General features: G+C 38.0%; 1 pseudogene; it reads left to right on the top strand.

The window, feature by feature from the left end:
• Positions 1 to 321: 321 nt before the first annotated feature.
• On the top strand, positions 322 to 22,947 carry LOC119062754 (dnaJ homolog subfamily B member 14-like; annotated as a pseudogene).
• Positions 22,948 to 24,179: the final 1,232 nt, after the last annotated feature.

Below are 24,179 nucleotides of genomic sequence, written 5' to 3'. Positions count from 1 at the left end.
AAGGCAGTAACAGCCAGTCAGACCTCATTTGGATTTGCTGCCTAATGGGGCTTTTGGCTTTGCAGCCATCAACACGACCAGATACCTCTCACTGGGGGAAACAGCGACCAGTTTGCCAGGCCGGCCCTGATAAGGCAGTCCAGAATTTCCCAGCTCAGCCTTCAGAGGGGAATCACACATGTGGTTAGTTTAGGACATTTAATAAGATGTATGCCTTTTTTTTTTTTTTTTTTTTTTACCAAATCCTAAAACCAAACTGTCTAACACCTGCCTGGTCCCTGGTCCTTGGTGTCCAAGACCTGCTCAGCCCAAACTTACACAATGGGCACCCTCTCTGCCAGCCTGAGGAATCCAGTGTCTTCCAGGCCTGGGAGCCTCCGCAGGATGGTTCCCAATTCCCTGCATCACCCTCAGCTGGTAGGATGTCCCTATGCCTCCTGAAATCTTGGTGAGTCAGTCAGTCCTTATTTAAACTTGCTGTCTCATGGCTTCCACAGGTATCAGATATCCAGGTCTCCCTTTGGTGGGAACCTTGGATGCCCAGTCAAGGCTGGCTCTGGTAAGATAGTTCAGTTTTTTCCCGTTCAGCATTCAGCAGCAATAGCACACATGGGTAGATCGGGGCTTTTAATTTGGTATATGAATTGTCCCTCTAACAGCCAGATCCTGAAACCCTGTGCCCCATCCTTGGTGCCCTGATCCTCCCCAGCCCGTGTGTGCATATTGGTCACCCTGTCTAGTGGTCTAGGGCAGCCGGAGCCCTCCAAGTCCAGAGCCTTTTCACAGCAGTTCCCAAACCTCTACACAACTCCCAGCATATAAAATACCCCACCATTCCCAAAATCTTTGTGAAGCAGTAATTGTAAAGAAGACCATATCTCAGGCTTTATTTAAACTTCCTAACTCACAGAATCCTGGGCTTCTCCAACCACAAAGAGGTCCTGGTGTCTTTCATTGCAGGGAACCTAGGCCAGCCCTTCCAGGCTTGAATTAATCCCAGCTTCTCCCAGGTGTCCCTAGCTTAGACTTCTAGAAGAAAATGCTCATATCGTAGGTATGTGCTTTTAATAACACATATGTCTTGTTACTCCTAGAATTGAATTCTAAAATGTGGCTTCTCTGACATCTACTTGCTACCTAGTTCCTAGTGCCCAGGCCTGTACATCTCACACATGTGCAACAGGCACCCCATCTGCCAGCCTGGAGATTCTGGAGCCCTGTGAGTCTGGGAGATTCCTCAGGGTGGGGTCCAGATCCCAGACTCCAGACCCCACATTTAGAATGTTACCCCCCTCACCCTTCTTCACAATCCTTTTGAGGCAGTAGCTTTAAAGATGCCATGGTCGTTGTTTGGGCGTACTGTTTGATGGGGTCCTGGCCTTCTCCATCCAGCAAGAGGTACAGGGGTCTCCCACTGCAGGGGATGTTGCCTGGCTCTGACTATCCTCAACCTGATAAGGCAGCCCATATTTTCTCAGCTTAGCTTTCGTAGAGGAAAACCACATGTGGGTAGATGAGTCCTTTTAATTAGGTAGATGTTTTGTCCTTCAAAACAGATTTGCTGATTCTTGGCCTTCTAGACACCAGCTTCTTGCCTGGTTCTTGGTGAACTGTGTCTGTGAGGCCCACGCACTCACTCAGGCAGTCCATTGTCCACTGGTGTAGGGGATTCAGGGCCATTCAGGCCTGGGAGGCTTTTCAGGGCAGCTTCCAATCCCTACAGAACCCCCGGCATGTAGAATGCCCCACCCTTTCCATAAATTTTTGTGAGACTGCAGCTTTATAGCTACCATGGTTAGCTTCTTTAAAGTTGCCGACTGACAGGGTCCTGGGTTTCTCCAGCCATCAAGAGTTACAACTGCCTCCCACTTTGACCTTTCCGGATGCCAGCCTGTGGCTGAGTTTCAGTTGTCCCTGTGCTGTAAAACCCAGACATTTGCAATAGGTGACAAGTCTGATGTCTGAGGGGCATCAGGGTTTCTGTAGGCCTTTTGAGCTTCTGGAAGAAGTTCCTACCTTCCAGCTTAGCACCCAGCATGGAGGGGCCTCTCCTCCTTCAGAAAATCATTGTGACATAACAGCTTGAATACGGTGACAGTCAATCAATCCTCATTTGGACTTGATGTCTGGCTTTCCAGACATCAAGCTATACAAACATCTCTCATTGGAATAAACAGTGGCTGGCCCTGCCCGGGCTGGCCAAGGTAAAGTAGTCCTGATTTTCTCAGCTCAGGCTTCAGGGGAAATGGCACATATGGGTACATTAGGGCTTTTAATTGGGTATATTGCTCATCCCTCCAAGAACCAGCTACTGGTACCAGGTTTCCTCTGACACTAGCCTGGTGCCCTAAACCTATATGCCCTGTACATGGCCAATAGGTGCTCTGTCTACCAAACTGGAAAAGCAAAAGCATTCCAGGTCTGGGAGGCTCCTTAGGACATTTTTCAACTGCTTGCAATACTCCCAGCATATAAGAAACCTCCACCCCTCCCAAAAATTCTTATGAGGCAGTAGCCATAATACATTAATTTCACTCAGTCCTTATTTGGATTTCTTTCTTCATGGGATCCAAGCTTCTCCAGACATCAAGTGGTTTAGGTGTCTCTCATTGTGAGAACTCACGGCCATTCCCTCTGTACTTTGCCCTGAAAAGCCAGTCCACATTTTCCCAGCCCAGACTTCACTAGGGAAATCGGCATATGAGTATATCAGGTCTTTAAAGAAGACATGCCTTGTTACGCTAAGAACTAAATCCTAAAACCAGGCCTAAAAGTAAGAGACTTGCCTTGTGCCTGTTTCTTGGTTTCCCCAACTTATGCGGCCTGCACGGTTGTAAGAGGCGTTCTGTCTGCTGGCCTGGGGCATCCAGGGTCCCAACCAGGGAGGCTCTGCAGGGTGGTTCTCAACACCTGCAAAACCCTCAGAGTGTAGGATGCCACCAGCCCTCACATAAATCTTTATGAGGCGGTAGCTGTTAAGCAGAGATGGTCACTCAGTCCTTATTTGGACTTCTTTTCTCATTATGTCCCTGGCTTCTTTAAACACTAAGGGGTCCAGCTGTTTCTCAGCGAAGGAAACCATGGTGGTTTCCATATGGGCTTACCCGAGGAAGTCAGTCTATATTTTCCCACCTCAGCCTTCAGGGTAGAATTGTCATATATGTAGGTTAGGGCTTTATATTGGGCATATGCCTTGTCCCCCAAAATGGAGCTGTAGTACGTGGCCTCTCCAGACACCAACCTGTGACTGTCTCCCCAGCACCCTGCCCTAGGAGATCCATGCATCTGCAAGAGGTGTCATGTGTGAGGCCTTAGAACATGGAAGTTCTCCAGCCCTAGGGGACTCCTAGAAGCAGTTTCCAATGTTCTGCTTAGCCTCCAGTTTGAAGGGGGCCCCCATCCCACCACAAAAATTTTGTGAGTTGACAGCTTGAGAGCTGTGGCTGTCTGTCAGTCAGTCCCCATTTGGGGACTTTTGGATTTTCAGCCATCAAGATATTCAAAGGCCTTTCAGTAGAGAGAACAGTGCTGGTCCCTGATCTGGTCTAGCAGGACAGTCCGGATTTTCCCTGCTCAGCTCCAGGCAGCAATGGCCCCTATGATTAAGTTAGGGCTTTCAATAGACAAATGGCTTATCCTCTCACTGGTCCTTAAGCAGCAGTTTTCCAAACAGGTTACTGGTCATTTATCCTGGATCTGCCATCAGTAAACAAAGCAGCTCTTTGTTGTTCTACTCAGAACTTTTCATAGGTCACTGTCCATGTGGCAATCAGTTCTGGCTGCTCCTCAGGTGGCTCTAGAGTCTGACCTCAATGAAAAGAGGCTGCTTGCTCATGGATATGGTGGGTTCCTTGCATGCTCCTGTGTGAACCATTTAAATTATATTATGGAACTAATTAGGAACTACCATTCTTCTTAGACTTTCTGTTTCTTTGAAAACATTCAAGACTCTATGGGTATCACAGGTTTTATAATTGTTTTACATCTTTCAGTCATCGAGACAGTCTGAATTAATTCTCAATAGCAGACTAATGGTCTCTTAAATAATGTACACAAGGGCAGCATCACCTGGAAATCTTCTGATCCAAAACCCCAGTGGTTGCTGCTGGGAGGCACTGATGGCTTTTGCCATAAGCACCAGTCTACATGAGTGCAGGCAACAGACATTTCCAAAACCACATGTGAGTGGGGATTGTAAGGGCCCAAAGTTCCTGAGAGTGCTACCACTTTTGGTAACTCCAATGTGGTCTGCTTTTGCCCTGGTTCACACTAAAATACAGCTTTTCTTCAGGTAATCTTAGGTAGGTGTTAGCAATGTTCTCAAGTGTAGAATTCATATTTTCCAAAATCCAAGTAACCAACCAAATGCTGAGTTTTTTTTTCTTTGGTCCTATGGGTTGATAGTGACAGCAGTTTATTTTTAGTCACTTGTAGTGGCTCCTGCCCAAGTTATTCCTAAGAACTTTACTGCTTTATTGTCTGGCCAGGCCATTGGGTATTTACCAGATTTATTCGTTAGCCCTGGTTGATTATGTGTGTTACCATTGCATTCAAATCAGTGCTAACCTGACTTTCAGTTTCCAATATTATCATAATGCCTTTGATATAAAGTACTATTACATGTGAAATCTGCCTCGTGTCCAAACTCCTTCTGACCAGATATGACAACGATGACCCTGTGGCAGCACAAGAAAACTAAACGTCAATCCTTCCCATTTGAAGGAAAACTGTGGCCGGCTGTTTTCTGAGACTGAGCTTGAGAAGATAGTGTTTGCAAGGTCCGTCACTGAGCACCAGCCTCCTTCAGCCTGCTGTATTTTCCGTGTGACTGAGACCATGCCCAGAACTGCTGAGACTATGAGCAGCAAGACTAAGAGTTTTTGTTGTATAGCTATTGCTTTAGCATCAAATTCTGCAACATTTTTAAGAGTACAGGAAAAGTTCCAGGTTATAGCCTCATTTGTATTTTACTTCTAACCAGGAAAGTAGAAACCTGCCAAAGGAAATAAATCCTGAATCATGAAAGCCTCCTGATAGGTACTTTCTAACTCAACAATGTAAATTTAAGGGGATTGATTGATCAGTGAGGTGTCCCACTGATCAGTCCCACTGTCCCACTGATTGATTAGTGAGTGTGTTTGAAAACAGTTAGTGGCAAAATTAGATAACCTAAGAGGCATTGCTAGCCATCTAGGCATTTATAGATCCAAGCAGAATGATAACCACTACAGACAAAGGTAAGTTCTGTCAGACACAAACAATTTCCATGCAGGTGGCACTGTTAACGTTTTCATTTGCAGGGACTGTTGCATTTGCCCACTCTAGCAAAGGGTCAGATTTTCTTCATTCCTCAAATAATAAGATGCTCTAAATTTTAGAGTTTACCTCCTTTTGCAATGGCCTAGGAGGTATGAATGATGGTGTTATCTTTCCAGACCAATGCCAGAGTAACAGAAATAAAAGAAGAAAAAAAAAAGGGATTCCATGTTTAAAGTATGAGGTATGGATGTGGTATCTTGGGATAAGCACCTTACCTTGATACTAGTTACTTTTTTCTTCCTGTTTAATTGAATTTGAAAGTCTCTAGCATTTGTACAGAAGCAGATGTCAGATTGAGCCTTTTTTTTAATATTCAAGGTTCGAGTTACTGAAGTTTGGCTGCCATCTGGGTATTGACTAGGACATGGTATAGCCCTTTTCAAGGGCAATTTTGTTTTTAATGACATCAAATTAGAAGAGTGGGAGAAAATTGGACATTTTCACTAGGAGAAATGAAGTCAGATATTTTGAGAAAACTAGAACTGAGCATCTAGCCCAGTTTATAGGTATATAACAAAACCTCAAAGATAATTAACATGATTAGAACTTAATATATTCAAAAGTGCAAACATACTTTTTCTGTCTATAATTATCCCATATTTTACCAGAGATAATCATACTAAAACTAATTTGTCTGCATTAAACTTGGTATGATTATTTAAATAAGTGTAGCAAGAATAATACTTGACCATATAAACTATTTTTAAGACTGTTTTGCTAGACGTTTTATAAAGAATCTCAGATGGAACACGCAAGTACCTGTGAGGTCAGAAAACCAAGCGAAGTTTCCAGCAGTTCCATAAAGCTGTCTGAGCCTACGTTGTCTCTCAAATTTCATATCTCTATCAAAGCCTTGGTGATGTAGCCAAAGTTTCCAATTGTGTCCTATTACAAAAAAAGCCATCAACTACAGCTACTGCTTTTCTGCTGGCAATTTTGTTAAAAAATAACATGAACTTACTTCATTTCTAGTAAATCTATATAGGATAAAAGCATTATATTTAATTCTGATATCTTTAAAGACATGCCTATGTTAATCAAAACAACAAATATAAACTAGAATTTATTTAGTAATGATTAATCCTAGATCACGTGGATGAATAAAAGGTAGGTTCTATGCAGGTTAACCTCACAGAGTGATCTGATCATAAATTCCTAACTGGGAAGGTCATGGTGGGGTTTATGCCAAAGGCTTATAACTTCTTCTGTAAAAGCTTATCTGTGTCAGGAAAGTCCTGTACATTGTTTCTGTGCATCTAAGTTAACATATATTTGAAATGCCTCTTTTCAGACCCCTCCTTCTAATACAGGGCTACCCTGGTAGATCGATCCTTCTAAAGCATGGCCACTCCCACTGTACTGGAACAACAATAAAATGAAATAAATTTAAAAAAGGAAGCACACAATCTCAACTATTTTTTAACCCACTCTCTGCCTTTCTTTCTGTCACCTTCACATAACTTCTTCAGGTTCCTTCTTTAATCTCAAAAGCATAAAAGAAACTGCAAACTGTTATTCTCTGAAGCATCTATCTCTGTCTTTTGAGACCTTGCTCCCAGGTGTATCTTCTGTTTGGTTCAAATAATTTTTTTAATAAAAATTCTCGCCCTGGCTGGTATAGCTCAGTGGATTGAGTGTGGGCCTGTGAACCAGACAATCATGGTTCCATTCCCAGTCAGGGCACATACCGGGGTTGCAGGCCAGTTCCCTGCAGGCCAGTTCCCAGCAGGGGATGCATGAAAGGCAACCATACATTGATGTTTCTCTCCCTCTCTCCTTCCCTTCCCCTCTAAAGATAAATAAAATATTGAAAAAAAATTCTCTACAGGTTTGGATGTTCTTACATTGTCAGTCATATAAACATGAAAAACACTTGGGTTAATTATTTATTTTATTTCTAGGAATTTTATGAATGCTTAATTCATATAAGTGCTTCATGTTCTTCAAGCCAATTAAATAGAGGTCTTCTACAAATTAATTTTAGTAATACCATCTGAAGGTAGACAATACCACACATTTATAGCATATACGTACTTATATAGATACACATAAACATACAGAGAGGCACAAACAGAGTTTATAGCTTCTGTTTTAAAAATTTTGCCATGAATTAGACACAATAATAGAGAACTCACTATCATGAATTTAGAAAAAGATGGGGAGGAGTTCTATGGCAATTAACTTCATAGGACGATCTGATCATAAATTTCTAACTAGTCATGGTGGATAGTCATGCCCCAGGCCTAAAACTTTTTCGTAATAAAATCTAGGGTCTTTAGGACTTTGATTAAATTTAGTTTTAAATTCTAGCTCTAGAAATTATGTTTTTCCTTTCTATACATACACACCTCGGAGATCTAGCCTTTCCCTATCATAATCAGCAACCAAGGCAGCAGAAGACAGTATTCTGACCTTGACTAATGATCACAAAGCCCAGACCTCTAGCAAGGCAGAAATAACATCAGGACCTAAGTAATGTTTCACCTCCTGAGCCCTAAGCTGAAACAACCCCCTGGCTACTTTCCCATAAAACCAGAGAGAAGGAGAAGGGAATAGACCTCATAACTCTCTTAAAACCTGTCAGCTCTCAGCAGGACTTTGAGTCCCTTAATCCACAATGTCTGTAATTTTTTCTTATATAATCTGTAACCTACATGTCATTGAGGAGTTCTGGCTTTTGAGAATTTATTTGACACATAAAAGAGGAAAGCTACCTGTCTTAAATAAAATGATTAAATATTTCCTGAGAGATATAATATATATTTAAATCAGTTAAAAAAGACTCTGTAAATGTTTAAACCATTTCCTATTGTTATATAATTTTCTTACTTTTTAAATTATATTTTATTATCATGCTATTACAGTTGTCCCAATTATCCCCCTTTGTCCCCCTCCATCCAAAAACCCCCGCTCCCTCAAGAAATCCCCCCACCATTGTTCATGTCCATGGTCGTGTGTACACATTCTTCGGCTACTCCATTTCCTTTCTTGTACTCTACATCCCCATGGCTATTCTGTAGCTACTTATTTGTACTTCTCAATCCCCTCACCTCTTCACCAATTTATATAATTTAAAATGAATTGTGGAATAAATGATTACTTAATTTTGGCAATTCATGGCATATTTAACGTGTCTAATTTCAATATGAACTATTTTATTTGAGTATATGTATTTTGTAAAATATTTTTAAGTCTCTGTTTCATTATCTGCATTTAAACTTCCCAGTTAGATTTTTTGAAATGTTCATTTTCCAAAAATAATCAGTACTTGTAGTCTTGAGTATATCATGCTAAGTGCAATAAGTCAGATGGAAAATGACAAAAACTGTATGATTCCATTCAGTAGTGAAATATAAAATAAAAAGTAACAAACTAACAAAACAAACAAAACAAACTCACACATGCAGACAACGGTGGTCACCAGAGGGGAAGGAGGTGAGAGGAGGGCAGAGTGGAGAATGGGGGTAAATATATGGTGATGCAATAGAGTCCCCATGTCAAATTATAATAATATAAACCTGAAAATTATATAATATTATTAGGCAATGTTATACCAGTTACCTTAATTTTAAAAATCACCAATTGAAACTTTTATTAAGTTGTGGAGAAATGAGTATGTAAAGGTAAAGGGGAAAACTTGAAGAGCTTTTAACTACTAAAAATATTTTGTATGTGCTAAAAAAATTATCAACAAAAATACATTGTCTTAATCCTTGATGTCTCTGTCCAGTCAAGATAAATGGATAAAAAAAGAAGGCATTAGACCAAACACCTCTGTTTGAATATTTAAAGAGACTAAGACCTTAAAAATTGTTCTTTAAAAATATTACTCCTAACTTTTAAGAAGTTGAGAGAGTATTTTTGTACATAGCTAATTTACTTTTTATATCTCAGCTGCCAGTTATAATTTCAACTTATATTTTAAAAGAATTAAACATTTTACTGTGGTGCATGAAAACTCTAATTAGATACTTTCAATATCAATGTATATTGTCTATAATTCTCACTAACAAAAGTATAACTGTGTTTAAAAATAAAATGAGCTAAAGCTCATTTCTCATTAAGGACATTCACATTATTTTTAAGTGAAAATTTTGTAGTCTTAGATTAGCAAATCTATAAAAGTTTAATATTATACTGTATTAACAGAAGTAGAAACAATACACTTTCTCTTAGAGGGAAATGTAACAATAACCACAAAATATTTAAATGTGTATATTTTTGATTCAGCAAATTGAAGCTCAGGAAATTACAAGATTGATGAAATCACATGTACGCAGCAAAATTAATAAATAATGAAAACAAGAAATATCTACCCTATGTCTCTCACTGAGTAACTAGATTAGTAAATTGTGATATAAGCATAAATTGAATTATATTTCATGTCTACTGCAATGAGAGAGTTCCAAAATACTTGGTTGGCCAAAAACTCCATTTAGTTTTTCCATAAAATAAAGACACATTTTTCATTTCACCAGTAATTTTATTGATTTGGACATTTTGAGTACATTGGCTATCTCCCATGTGGTATAATGTTGATTATTTCAATTAATGCCTTGACTTGATCAGTATCAACTTCAACTGGTCTAGTCAACCATGGAGCATCGTCCAGTGAGAAATCTCCAGCGTAAACTTCACAAACAAATTTTGACATGTTCAATCAGTCACAGCATCTTCTCCCATACACTGCCCAAATCTCTGTTTTATTTCAGTTGTGTCCTTACCTTTCTTGAAATAATAAAGCTTAGTATGCTGAAAATGTTTCTTCCATTTTCAGTATTAAAATGGCTACACAAAAATTCACCAATTTTGATAAGTTTTTAATGCGTACTGATACAACTGCCACAATGCAGTCTAACAAAATTGTTTCCAATGAAGTTAAAGACAACTAAGCACTACTAGAGCAATCTTACAGGAAAAAACAAACTTTTTGGCCAACAAAATATACTTTGGAGACAAAAAATAAAGTGCTAAACTGTGTTCTTCATGTGCATGCTGGGCTTGGAGCATGGGCAGGCCTGTGGCCCGGGCTCCAGACTTCTAAGTGGTGCCAAAGGTCAGCTCAGGTGTAAAAATGTTTTCAGAGGTGGACTGGGACCAAAGGTCTGCTGGATGACTCTGGGAATATGTTCCTGCAAAGTAACAGGAAAAGCATTTTGTGGACTTATGCATGTAGGAGTATTTGAGTAATAGTGTCAAGCTTTATTTATTGGAGGGGTGTGTAGGGAATAAGATGCCCCTGGACAGGCTTCCGCACTGCCTCATCCAGGACAATGTGGCTCAGCTCTGTCTTCCTGGGGAAGAAGTCCATTCTCTAGGGCTGCAGCCTATACTGGTCCTCATTAAGCCCGGCAGAAAAGCCAGCGATCAGAGATGCTTTGCTGTTTCTCCAGCATAAGCATCTGAAGCTTCAATAGCCTGGCTTAGCCGATGTTCCCCTCCAGCCCACTTTTGGCTGCACTTCAGCCCCCACAACTGCCACACTCAGGCCTGCATGGCTGCAATGGAGAGAAAATGCTGTGCAGATGTCTTGGGCCTTTGTTAAGCTTTGATGATATTTCCTTGGGTTAGGGAAGGGATAAGCTTTGTTTCAAACTACCATTCTTTTTCCTGATTTTCCATGAGTTTGTGCTGGGTCCTACTCTTTTCTATCCCTTTCTGGATATTCTGTGGTCTGTGCCCTTATCTTACCCAATTCTTCATGCTTTTCCCAGGCTAGACTCATCCTTTTTATGGTCACCATTTACTCTCATTGCTCTTGATTCATTTGTCTCAATGTCTGGTTTCTACTGCACATGCCTCAGCAGAGGAACTTTCCCCTCTCTGGATCATTCTTCCCAGGGTAAAGCCAGCCTTTTCTGCCTGCTTGGGGGTCGTCTCTTTGGGGAGGATGTGGCTGTCCCTTGGGGTGTCTCTTAAGCTGCCTCTTCTTAGTTAATCTAGTTTAATTAGATATCTGGCTCTTTTCTTTTTCATGAATATTTAAATAGCTATCTACTGTGACAGAAAGGTCATGTGTTTTTCATCACGTCAACTTCTGAACTGTTGGAAATTTCACTATCAGCATGCATGATTGTAATAAAAACAAACCAATATGGATTCCTGAGCTACTGAGGGGAATCTGCTCAGGGATGGTGGCCTGCTTCCCCTCCTCTGTGACTGGACACAGTGGCTTGGATGTAATTTTTGATTCCACACCCACTTTTAAAGCTGATTGAACCAGTAATAAATACTTAATTCTACATAATCCAATGACATTCTCTGCTCCAAAGAATTTTTAATTGAGGCTAAAAGAGAACACCTTGTGAATGTGAAATTGTTATTTAACTGAACTGTATTTCCTGTACATAAAAAGAAGCCAACTAACTGAGGGGATGAAAAGGAAATGTCTGGTCTGTGTGCATCAGCTGTATGGACATTGAAGGAAAAAGAGAATTCTTGGGATTCTGCAGAAGGAATAGCATGTGCAAGAGCCCTGAGGCCAGGGGTTGCATCATTTTTAAGAAACAGCACGTCAGTGGGTAAGTAGAGTGTGTACCGAGAAGAGACAGAGGGGTATAGTGAGTGGAGACAAGGAATGAAGAGTGTAGTCGTAAGGTTCTGAGTTTTGCAAACTAGATAAAGTTCTCATGGTTCCTCTGAGTGAGGCAGAAATCACTACAAGATTTTAATCTGATTTCCAGCTTACTAAGATCACCTTGGTTTAGAGGAAGGAAGGGCTTTTAGAGGCTTGTTGCAGTAATTTAGTAGAAAATGTTAGTTTCTTGTGTCAGAGCAGTAGGATGGAATTTCCAATATACTGTGATAGAGAGGAATGTGAGAAATGGAGACATGAGAAGAAGTATCAGATTCTGAGGTGTGCACATGCAAGTTAAGTTTGCAATGCCTACAGGAAATGCAAGTGAAGTTGTCAATAAGGCAGTTAGATAAAGCAGCCTAGAGGTCAAGGATGAGGTCCACAATGGAGATACAAATATGGAAATCATCAATGTGTAGGAGACATTTCAAGCCATGAGACTGCATTAGTATACTTTGAAATGAGTATGTAACAGAAGAGAGAGTCAAGGACTAATATCAAAGGCGGTGCAGGGCTTAGAAGGTAGGAGGGTAGGTAGGAGCCAGCAAAGAAGTTTCAGAGAAGGATCAAATAGGCTAGAGAAAGGGAAGGGAAAAAAAGGAAAGGGAAGGGGAGGGGAAGGGAGGGGAGTTAACAGCAAAGTGAGATAGAGGGAGTAATGAAGGAGAGGAGAAAGCAAGAAAAGGGAGGAGCAAAGGAGGAGATGAGAAAGGAAAGAAGGGAAGGAAAAGCAAGGGAATGGCAGGAGAGTGCAGGGTCAGGAAAGCTAGAGAAAGAGTACAAAAGAGAGGAAAGAAGGAACGGAAACATAAAATATAAAGACAAAAACAAAAAAGTCACATGGGCTCAACAGAAAATAGAGGCAACAGGAAAAACAATTAGTGAACTTAAAGCTAAAACAATGGAAACATGCACAACAGTAGGGAGAGAAAAAAATAGATGAGCTGTCTTAAGGTCCTGTGGATAATAACAAAAGATTCAATATCCAAATCATCACACTCTCAAGGAAAAAGAGAAAGTGGGGCTGAAAGGACATTTGAAGTAATAATGGTGAAAAACCCCAAATTTGCTGAAATATACACAGTTTGAAGGAACTGAGGAAATCCTTCTACTGTTTCTTATAGCTGCATGTGAATTTAAATTTATTTCAGTAAAATGAAAAAATTGTATTCTCAATTTTTAGTGGTGATATAAATAAGATGGCAGAATAAAAGTTTTATACCATCATCCCACTAACATCTGGGAGTCAAGTGGAAAAGTTCCTGCACACCATTAAAAAAGTATCCAAGGCAGAAGTAACAAGTGACTCTAAGGATCACCTAAGATCCAAGATTTGAACAATTACTATGGACACACAAAAAAACCTATCCAGATGACTGCTTAGTGCAGAGAGTAACCCAGCACAAGTGTTACATCATGGCCACAGTTGACTGGCACCATAAGCAAAGAATCAGGAAGATCCTTGGAGTTCCCATCATGTACATTTCTAACCATAGGTACAACATTGAGTGGATGGATGCCAGATGATCATGGAGCCCCTTGTTCTAATACTTACATGGCAAACTAATTTTTCTGTAGCCAATTTAATTGCTCCACTCACCTATTTAATTGGCTATGTTCTGAGTATGGTTATATACACTCACTTTTTGATGTTGTTTTGAAAATGAAAAAAAAATCTGAGATAAATTGAAAAGGGTAGAAGAACATTTTTTACTACCCATATCACCCCTCCCCAAAGGTAGCATAGCTTGGTTCCCAGAAAGACCCCTTGACCTATAAATGTACATGCAGAAAATGAGAACATAGTGATTGAGTGCCCAACATTCCCAGCCACATGGGGTAGTGATCAAGAAGTCCATTTTTTCCCATCCTACTCAGAATACTAAACTTATCAGGCTGGCTAAGGGTGGGGATAGCCTGGGAACAGGGAATGGAGGTCAAGTTTTGTAATAGCAAAGGCTGAGGATTCATCAAAGGGCCAGGTATTACACTAAAGGCTTTGTGGACCACAACAGAGAGCCCACCCATGAGCTGTTTGGGATATTTCAGTTGCAAAACTCCCCAGCTGGTCCATAGGCACCTTAAGCACTCTGAATAGCTGCCCACACCTGTGGTCAAATGCCTTTGCATGCCCCTGTAGACAGTAAGTGAGAGATCATGCAGACAACACTTGAGTGTACACAGAAAGCTGGACTGTTGGATTGGGAGGAGAGGCAAAGCTTGAACATTTAAGGGCACAAACCTAGGATAAATAAACTATAAGATTTTAGAACATGGATTGGTTTTGTTGGATCAAGAAAAGGTATACAATTTCAAGAATTTCCCCTTAAGCTCTGGCTGGTGTAGCTCAGTGGATTGAGTACAGGCTGTGAACTAAAGGGTCGCCAGTTCAATTCCCAGTCAGGACACATTCCTGAGTTGTGGGCCAGGTTCCCAGTAAAGAGTACTTGAGAAGCAAGCACACATTAATATTTCTCTCCCTCTCTTCTTCTCTTCCCCTCTCTCTAAAAATGAATAGATGAAATATTTTTAAAAGGAAGATTAAAAAAAGAATTTCCCCTTAAGAAGGAACAAGAAGTGTAGACAGGGCACATCCATTGAAAAGTTCTGAGAGAGCCTCAGAATCTCTAGCAAGTAATAGTGAAGGCATTTCTCTCTCAAAACCAGTTAGTGAAGCCCAGAGAAGATGCTTATGTCCCTAATTGAGAAGGTAACAATGCATAACTTGAAGGAATGCTAAAAAGCAGTGAATCATAATACTTCCAACAAAACAAAATACATTTCTTGTATCTGACCAAAAATGGGGATTTATTAATTTCCTGACAAAACATTAAAAATAATTATTTTAAGACAGCTCAGCATGGTAAAAAAAAAAGTACACAAGTAGGCAACTAGATAAAATTGGGTAAATAATATATAAACAAAATAAGAGTTTCCACACAGAAATAGAAACTATAAAAAAGTAACACACTGAATTCTGAAGCTAAGAAATACAATGAATGATGAACAAACAGCTCACTTGACCAAGCAGAAGAAAGACACTGTGAACTATAGAGCAGTCATTTAAAATTGTACAGTAAAAGCAGAAAAAAAAGATTTTTTAAGAAGAATGAGAAAATCTTATGGGATTTAGAGGAAACAGCAAAAGAACTAATACAGATTTTTCTCAAATATAGTGAGGTTTCCATTCTAGACAATCATAGAAAAACTAAGTATCATCATAAGGCTAGTCATACAAATTTTTGGTTTCCCAGTGCATATATACACTATACTGTAGTATAGTCTATTAGTGTACAATAGCATTATGTGTTAAAAAAAAAAGTACATGGCATAATGAAAAGAAAACTTTATAGCAAAAAAAAAAGAAAGAAAAACAAACAAACAAGAAACAACCTTACCTTCATCTGAGCCTTCAGTGATTTGTAATCTTTTTTTCTGGTGGAGTCTTGTTTTTTCTGTGGGGTGTAGATGGCTTCTGCCTGATCAGGTTCTTCGTAGCAATTTCTTAAAATAAGACAGCAATAAGTTTGTCACATTGATTGACTCTTCCTTTCATGAACAGTTTCTCTATAGCTTGTGATGCTGTTTGATGGCATTTTAACAACAGTAGAACTTCTTTCAAACGGAGTCATATCTCCAAACTGGTGATAAGAAGCATTTGATGAAATTAAACATTACTGATGTTTTCTTTTAATATTGTGAAATAGAAATATAAGGGCACATCCTAAATTTTATAAGGGAAATATTTTTTGTAAATACAGTTCATCTTATGCCTACTGGTAAAAGATTAACTGCATCCCTCTAGGATCAAAAACAAGGAAAGGATGTCCACTTTCACTACTTTTATTCAACATAGTACTAAAAGCTCTAGTTAGTGTAATGAGGCAAGAAAAAGGCATAATCATATAATTTAGAAAAAAAGAAACAGTGATGCTACTATTTCAGAAGACATGATAGCTCATATAGAAAGTCCAAAAGAATATATAGAATGTAAAATCTCCTAGAACAATAAGCCTGCTCAACAATATCTCAGGATACTAGTAAACATACAAAAATCAAATCTACCTCTATATATCTGTGTACTATAAATGAACACGTAGATAGAAAAATTAAAATGTAATACCATGTACAATTAGTAGTAAAGTAAAATAAGTGTAGTTTTAATGTGATATGTACTGGACTTATAAGGGTAAAACACTTATTAAACCAATTAAGTGTGGTGTAAAGAAATGATGAGACAAACTGGTTCATAGATTGTAAGATAAAGCAATATAAAATTGTCATTTTTTTCCTAAATTGATATATAGATTTTGCCCAATTCCTATTAAAATTTCCACAAGATTTTTTGTAGAAACACAAAATTATTCTAAAATAAAAAGATGGAATACATAAAATTATTCTAATATAAAAAACAGAATAAATATAATACCTAAGACCATCCTGAAAAATAAGAAAATAAATGTGGAAGTATCAGTCTACCCTAAATCAAGACATCTACAGTAATTTGAACTGTATGTTCTGGTGCCAGGGAAGACACAAAAATGCATGGAATAGAACAGAAAATGCAAACGAAATACATGTAAAAATAAGCTCAACTCCATTTTCACAAATTTGCCAAATAGTTAAATTGAGGATGAATAGCTTTTCCAACACATGGCATTCATAAACAAGAAAATAAACCTTGACCTATGCTTAATACCATATATAAAAACTAAATCAAAATGAATGAAGTATTTAAGTATAAAGTATAGAATTATGAAACTTATAGAAAAATAAGAAAAACTCTTCAGGAATTAAGGCTAGACAAAAAATTCTTAGACTTTTCACCATTAGCACAATCCATAAAAGAAAATGTTAGTAAATTAGAATTTGACAATATTTAAAACTTTTGGTCTGTGAAAACACCTGTAAAGAAAAAAAATGAGTTCCAGACTTGGAGAAAATATTTTCCAACAACATATATAACAGAGGACTAATATATCAAATACACTATTATCTTCCAAAATTCAACAGTAGAAAAAGGAACAGAATCAGAAAAAAATGGCAAAATACATTTTACTAAAGAACATATAGAGATGGAATATTAGAACATGAAAATATGATCAACTTTATTTGCCTTTAGGAAATGCAAATTAAAATCATGTCAGCTTTAGCTGGCGTGGCTCAGTTGGTTGGAGTTTCATCCTATAGACCAATAGGTCATGGGCTTGATTCCCACTCAGGGCACATACCCAGGCTGTGGGTTTAATTCATGTTGGGGGCATGTTTGTTGGTCAGGATGCATACCAGAGAAGGCAACCAACCAATATATCTCCTTCACATTGATGGGTTTTTTTTCTCTCTCTCTTTTTCTCTCCCTTCCACTCTATTTTAAAACAATGAAAAATGTCCTCAGGTTAAGATAAAAAATAATAAAAAAATTATGATGTATCATTATATACATACCAAAATGTTTAAAACAAATAGTGACAAAAACAAATGTCAGTGAAAATTTGAGAAGATAGGATAACTCATACATTGTCAAAGAGTATAAAATGGTAAAGCCACTTTGGAAGACATTTTGTAACCAACAGTGGTGCTCCTGGCCATTTATTCCAGAGATACAAAACCTTACATTATAGATGCTTCATTTGTAATAGACAAAAACTGGAAACAACCTAGAGAACAACAAATGATTAAATAAACTTCAGTGTATTCATATCATGGGAGAGTAATCAGCAAAAAATAAAGGAACAGATTATTTATATATGCAATGTTACTTTTGAGTACTATATCTTACAACAACATAGCAAAAGACAGTTATCTCAAAATAGAAATTTTGATTATAAATAATTTACGAAGAGTAAACAAAAATATAGAGATAAACACACATCATTTTTAAACACACATCATGTAAATGCTTCAAATACAACACACTTTTATATCTAAAAATATAGTATTAATATTCTTCAGTGGTTTTCTGTTGAATGTATGGTAGAACAACCTTCATTTTCTGTATCTGAGTGCTTTTTAAACATCATTCAATCTTCACTCTCTATTGGGCGAGAACTGGAGAATGACTGAAAAGAGAACAATGTTTCAGAAAAGCAGAATTCAGAGTGAGGCAGTGGTGCTGGTCTCGGGGAGAAACATCAACGTGGCTGTATTCCTGGTCCATTTCTGAAATGGTCCTCTGTGAGGACTTTCAATAGATTTTCTTCTTCACATCACTTTGTTACATGGATCTATGAAGACTGTGTATTGAGCACTTCCTTTCAGCACTTCTCTGGTAATGAACAATAATGGTAAGGGAGATGCAAGCCATGGCGGGGAACTAGGATGAGAGAACTCTGCCGAGATTGCCCTAGAGACCCTGAATGCCAGCACCAAGGAGAAGGCCAGCTTCCTGCAGAAAGCGCGAAAGCTCTACCCACTGCCCTGGTGCACTGCACCAGTTTTGGTGATTATTCACAGGGAAAACCTTGCAAATTTCATTTTTAAAATAATAAAACTAGATACTGTGACCCAGAGTACTATTGGAAATAATTAGAAAAATGAAGCACAGCTGTAAATAGCTCTAATTGCTATTTAGGCAGTGCTATCAGGCAGTGGTGCTCAAAGCAAGTCCAACTGCACAAAGGAGAGTACAACTGGTGGTGGGGAAAATGGAAAGGCTACCCCAAAGATGAAGGAGCTGGACTGCAGCATAAACAATTGTAAAAGTCACTGTGAAGTACTTGAAATTAGCAAAGATATTGATGATGAAGATTCGAAAAAAGCTTACAGAAATCTCAATTGGAGTTTAATCCAGACAAAACCATGCTCCTGGAGCAACAAATGCTTTTAAATAGATTAGAAATGCTTATGCTGTTTTAAGCAGTAAAAAAAAAAAAAAACAGTATGATCTCACAGGCAATGCAGAATAAGCATGGGTTTCACGTAGTTCCATTTGTTTATTTTTTCTTTTATGTCCCTTGCCTGAGGAAATATGTCCAGTAAAATATTACTACAAGTGATGGGTGAGATTTTCTGCCTATGTTTTCTTCTACAAGTTTTATGGTTTCAGGTCTAACATTTAAGTCTTTAATCCATTTTGAATTTATTCTTGTGTGTGGTGTAAGAAGAATTGAATTAAAAAGTTTCTGCACAGCAAACATCAACAAAATAAAAAGACAACCCACAGAATGGTAGACCATATTCACCCATATATTTGTTAAGGGGTTAATATCCCAAATTTATAAAGAACTTACAAAGTCAACACCAAAAAACAAACAACCCAATTTAAAAATAAAACAGGGACTGAATAGACACTTCTCCAAAGAGGACATACAGATGGCCAGTAGACATAGGAAAACATGCTCAACATCACTAATCATCAGAGAAATGCAAATTAAAACCACAATGAGATATCACCTCACACCTGTCAGAATGGCATCATCAATAAATCAACAAACAACCAATGCTGGTGTGCATGTGGAGAAAGAAGAACCATTTGGCACTGTTGGGAATGCAGACTGGTGCAGTAACTGTGGAAAGCAGTATGGAGATACTTCAAAACATTAAAAATGGATCTACCTTTTGACCCAGAGATCCCACTTCCAGGAATATATCTGCAGGAACCCAAAACACTAATTCAAAAGAACTTGAACACCCCTATGTTCATTGCAGCATTATTTACAATCACCAAGATATGGGACAGCCCAAGTGTCCATGAGTAGGTGAATGCATAAAACAATTATGAGCCATTTATACAATGGAATACTACTTGGCTACAAAAAAAGAAGAGAATTTTACCCTTTGCAACAGTATGGGTGGACCTGAAGAACATTATTCTAAGTGAAATAAGCCAGTAAGAGAAAGACAAATTATTTCACTCATATGTGGAATCTAATGAACAAACTGAACTAACAAGTAAAATAGAGACAGACTCATAGACAGAGCAGGATGGCAGCTAAGGAATTGAGGGGAAGGGTTAGGGCAGAAAGGGAGAAGGAATCATGGACAAGGACAACAGTGTGGTAATAGTTGGGGGAAGGAGGGTTGAAGGGGACTAAATGGTAATGGAAAATACAATAAAAAATTTAAAAAGCATGGGTAACCACGTAGAACCTTATTTCTTTAATATGGCTTTTTCTCTTTTCTTTCCTTTTCATTCAAACTAGCCTCATCAGCACTCTGACTCACCTGCCACCTTCTACCTTGCAGAGCACTCCATTAATCATTAAACCTTCAGAACAATGAGGTTCTAACCCTCATCAAATAATCCTAGGAACAAAATTTTGGGTCCGTTTACCCCAGAGACAAAGTTTCAGTCAAATTAGAGGTAATATCTAGGCTTCAGTTGTGTTCCAGCTTTAGCCCAGAAAAGTATCAAAAGCAGATGAAGAAATGCCATGGCTGACATCTGGACCAGATGTAATGACCAACTTCTCCCTAACCTAGCACTGACCAATCAATAGAGACCATGACCCTAACTCTCTTAGTCATCAATCATGATTAATGATTTTTCCCTTTATGCAACCCATGCCTTGGAAGTCATCAGGTAGCCAGGTCTTTGAGCATAAGCTAATCTGTTTCTGGGAGTGTGCCTTTTCCTAAACATGAACCATTACTTTTTAATTTTGTTTAATTTAATTATTGTTCAGGTACAGTTTTCTGTATTTTACTCTCATCCCAGCCCACCGCCCCAGTGCTCCCCACCTCCCTCCTTGGTTGCTGTCCATGTGTCCTTTATACTAGTTCTTGTAATTCCTTCCCCTTTTCCCCCTGAAATTCCCTCCCCTCTCCCCTCTGGTCACTGTCCCCCCATTCCCTATTTCAGTGCTTCTGTTTTTATTTTGCTTGCTTGTTTGTTTTGTTGCTAGCTTCCTGTTAAAGGTGAGATCATATGGTATTTGTCTTTCAGCACCTGGCTTATTTTGCTCAGCGTAATGCTTTCCAGTTCCATCCATGCTGTTGCAAAGGGTAGTAGCTCCTTCTTTCTTTCTGCTGCGTAGAATTCCTTGTGTATATGTACCATAATATTTTGATCCATTCATTTACTGGCGGGCACATAGGTTGCTTCCAGGTTTTGGCTATTGCAAATTGTGCTGCTATGAACATTGGGGTGCATAGGTTCTTTTGGATTAGTGCTTTAGGGTTGTTAGGATATAATGCCGGCAGTGGAATTGCTGGGTCAAAAGGCAGATCCATTTTTAGTTTTCTGAGTAAATTCCATATTGTTTTCCACAGTGGTTGTACCAGTCTGCAATCCCACCAAAAATGGATGAGGGTCCCCTCTTCTCCACACCCTCTCCAACACTTGTTGTTTGTTGCTTTTTTTATGATGGTCATTCTAACCAGTGTAAAGTGGTATCTCATTGTGGTTTTAGTTTGCATCTCTCTGATAGCTAGTGATATTGAGCATCTTTTCATATGTCTCTGGACCTTCTGTTTGTCCTCCTCGGAGAAATCTCTCTTCAAGTCATTTGCTCACTTTTTAATTGGTTTGCTTGTCTTCTTGGAGTGGAGTCATGTAAGTTCTTTGTATATTTTGAGATTAAACCCTTGTCTGAGGTATCATTGGCAAATATGTTTTCCCATATAGTATTGGAAGTTTTAGCCACAGCAATCAGACAAGAAAAGTAAATAAAAGGCATCCAAATCAGAAAGAAGGAAACAAAACTGTCATTGTTTGCAGATGACATGATAGTGTACGTGGAGAATCCTATAGACTCTACCCCAAAACTGCTCAACCTAATAAATGAATTTGGTAAAACAGCAGGATACAAAGTCAATATCCAGAAATCAAAGGCATTTTTGTATACCAACAATGAAACAGCAGAAGCAGAAATCAAGAAAAAATCCCATTTGATATAGCAAAAAGAAAAAATGAAATACCTAGAAATAAACTTTACCAGGTACGTAAAAGACCAGTATGCAGAAAACAACACAACACTGAAGAAAGAAATCGAGGAAAACACAAACAAATGGAAACATATACCTTGTTCATGGATTGGAAGAATTAACATCATCAAAATGTCCGTACTACCCAAAGAAATTTACAGATTCAATGCAATACCTATTAAAGTACCAATGACATTTTTCACAGACATAGAACAAATACTTCAAAAATTTATGTGGAACCATAAACAACCCCGAATAACAGACACAATTTTGAGAAAGAAGAACAAAATAGGAGGGATCACAATACCTGATATCAAATTGTATTACAAGGCTGCTGTAACCAAAACAACTTGGTACTGGCATAAAAACAGGCACATAGACCAATGGAACAGAACAGAGATCCCAGAAATAAACCCAAATCTCTATGGCCAATTAATATTCATCAAAGGGGGCAGCAACATAAAATGGAGTGATAATAGCCTCTTGAAACCTTACTCTCTTTGCTGGAATCTCCTATTTAGTGTCTTATTGGGCTCTGATGCCCACAGACAAATGGACCCCTTTAGTCCAGTAACACAAGCAATAACCGAAACAGTGGTATATTTAATTTCCATAGAGCGTATGAAGCTAATAAAACATCAGAAGACTTTTAGAATATATTCTTTAGTGGTGGATTTCCTTCAGGTAGTCTATGTTCATTTTCAAGTGTGTGATCTGGTTATAGCCATCAACATCAGCATCAACCTAGTAAACATGAAAGGAAGGAAGGTAGAAGAGATAGAGGCTTTTCTGCATTTATCCATCTGATGCCCACCATTGTACTGATTCTCATGTCATACTAAGCCAATCAATGTATGATCTCTAATCCTCCTGATTCCTTATATCTCAGGTATGGATCAGGGGAAATTATTAAAATGCAGACAAAAAAGTTGGGTGTCGTTTATTATGTCAACAAGGACTTTAAAAATGAACATAAAGGAATGTTACTACAAAAGGTAGAAAAGAGGGTGAAAGAAGATTATGCAACTAATATTGGAAATAATTACTGAAAAGAAAGACAATGGAAAACAGATAGGCAATGTGCAGTGAAAAGGTACTGTGATGGTCAACTCTGAAGAAAGGCAGATGACCTGAGCATGCATGACTGTAAAGAACTAGAGTGGCTGACCAGTATTTATACAAGCTGATGAACTAAAATTTTATTTATATTATTTAGGGTACTCTTTATTGTTTTCTGTGTTTTGTTTCATCATGAGAGCTAATGAAAGTGATTTGAAGTAAAAAAGTAAACTTAATAGTTGGTCCCTGTTCATGACCTACTGAGTCTTTTAAATAGTAAGAAACTAAAAACTAAAATTAACATTTTAGTAATACTTGTGCAATTATTTTCCCTTTAAAAGTTCATATGATCACTAATTAAAAATCTCTCAAGAAAGGATTCTCACATCTACTACACCAGTTTACCATTTTAGTGATTCTCCATTCTTCCCTTGTCATGTAAATATTTATTAAGTGATTATTTTGTGTACATACAGATCTTTACCTTTTTTTGTAAATTCTATTAATGTTTAGTTCCATGAGATATTTCAATTGATGAAATAAATGTTCTGTGACAAAATTATTTTAAAAATAGTAATAAAATTTGAGCTCTTTGAAAATAAATTCCAATATAACTAAATGACTCCTGCTGTTTCTATAGATTTGAATGTTGATTTCAGGCAAAATAATTTGCAGAAAATGCGATTTAATATCCAGTTGTTTGCTATGTAATAACATTTCAGTCAACAAGATACCACATATATGATGGTGGTTCCATAACAGTGTAATAGAGCCAAAAATTCTTATCCCTTAGTGACATCATAAGGTCATAGTGTAATGCATTACTCATGTGTTTGTGGCAATGCTGTTGTGAACAAACCTGATGAGCTGCCAGTTATATAAAAATATAGCACATACAGTTATGTACAGTATATATACTTGATAACAATAACAAACAACTATGCCACTTGTTTATGTGTGTGATAGGCTATACTTTTAGTCATTGTTTTAGAGCATACTTTTTCTAGCTATTTAAAAAAAGAAGTTCACTATAAAAGTTTATGTTGTGTTATGCTGGTAGCAATTTCATGCATCCTGTGTTTACTGCATCTCTTGATTGCATAATGTTTTATGTTTGATTTAATCTTGTCATGTTTTATAGTTTGTGTAGCTTAAGTGTACAGTGTTTATAAAGTCTATAGTAGTGTACAGTAATACTGTAAGCCTGCATATTTATTCACCACTCACTCACTGACTCACCCAGAGCAACTTCCGGTCTTGCAAGTTCTATTCATGTTGTGTCTTATTAGGTGTACTATTTTTAAGTATCATTTATACTGTATGTTTACGGAATTATTTTATGTTTAGATAGGTTTATATA

The sequence above is a fragment of the Artibeus jamaicensis genome, unplaced genomic scaffold (assembly GCF_021234435.1).
Source record: "Artibeus jamaicensis isolate MK-2021 breed Jamaican fruit bat unplaced genomic scaffold, CSHL_Jam_final scaffold_916, whole genome shotgun sequence".
Classification (NCBI taxonomy): domain Eukaryota; kingdom Metazoa; phylum Chordata; class Mammalia; order Chiroptera; family Phyllostomidae; genus Artibeus; species Artibeus jamaicensis.
The sequence above is the reverse complement of the archived record's forward strand: the minus strand, read 5'-3'. Positions and strand labels throughout refer to the sequence as shown.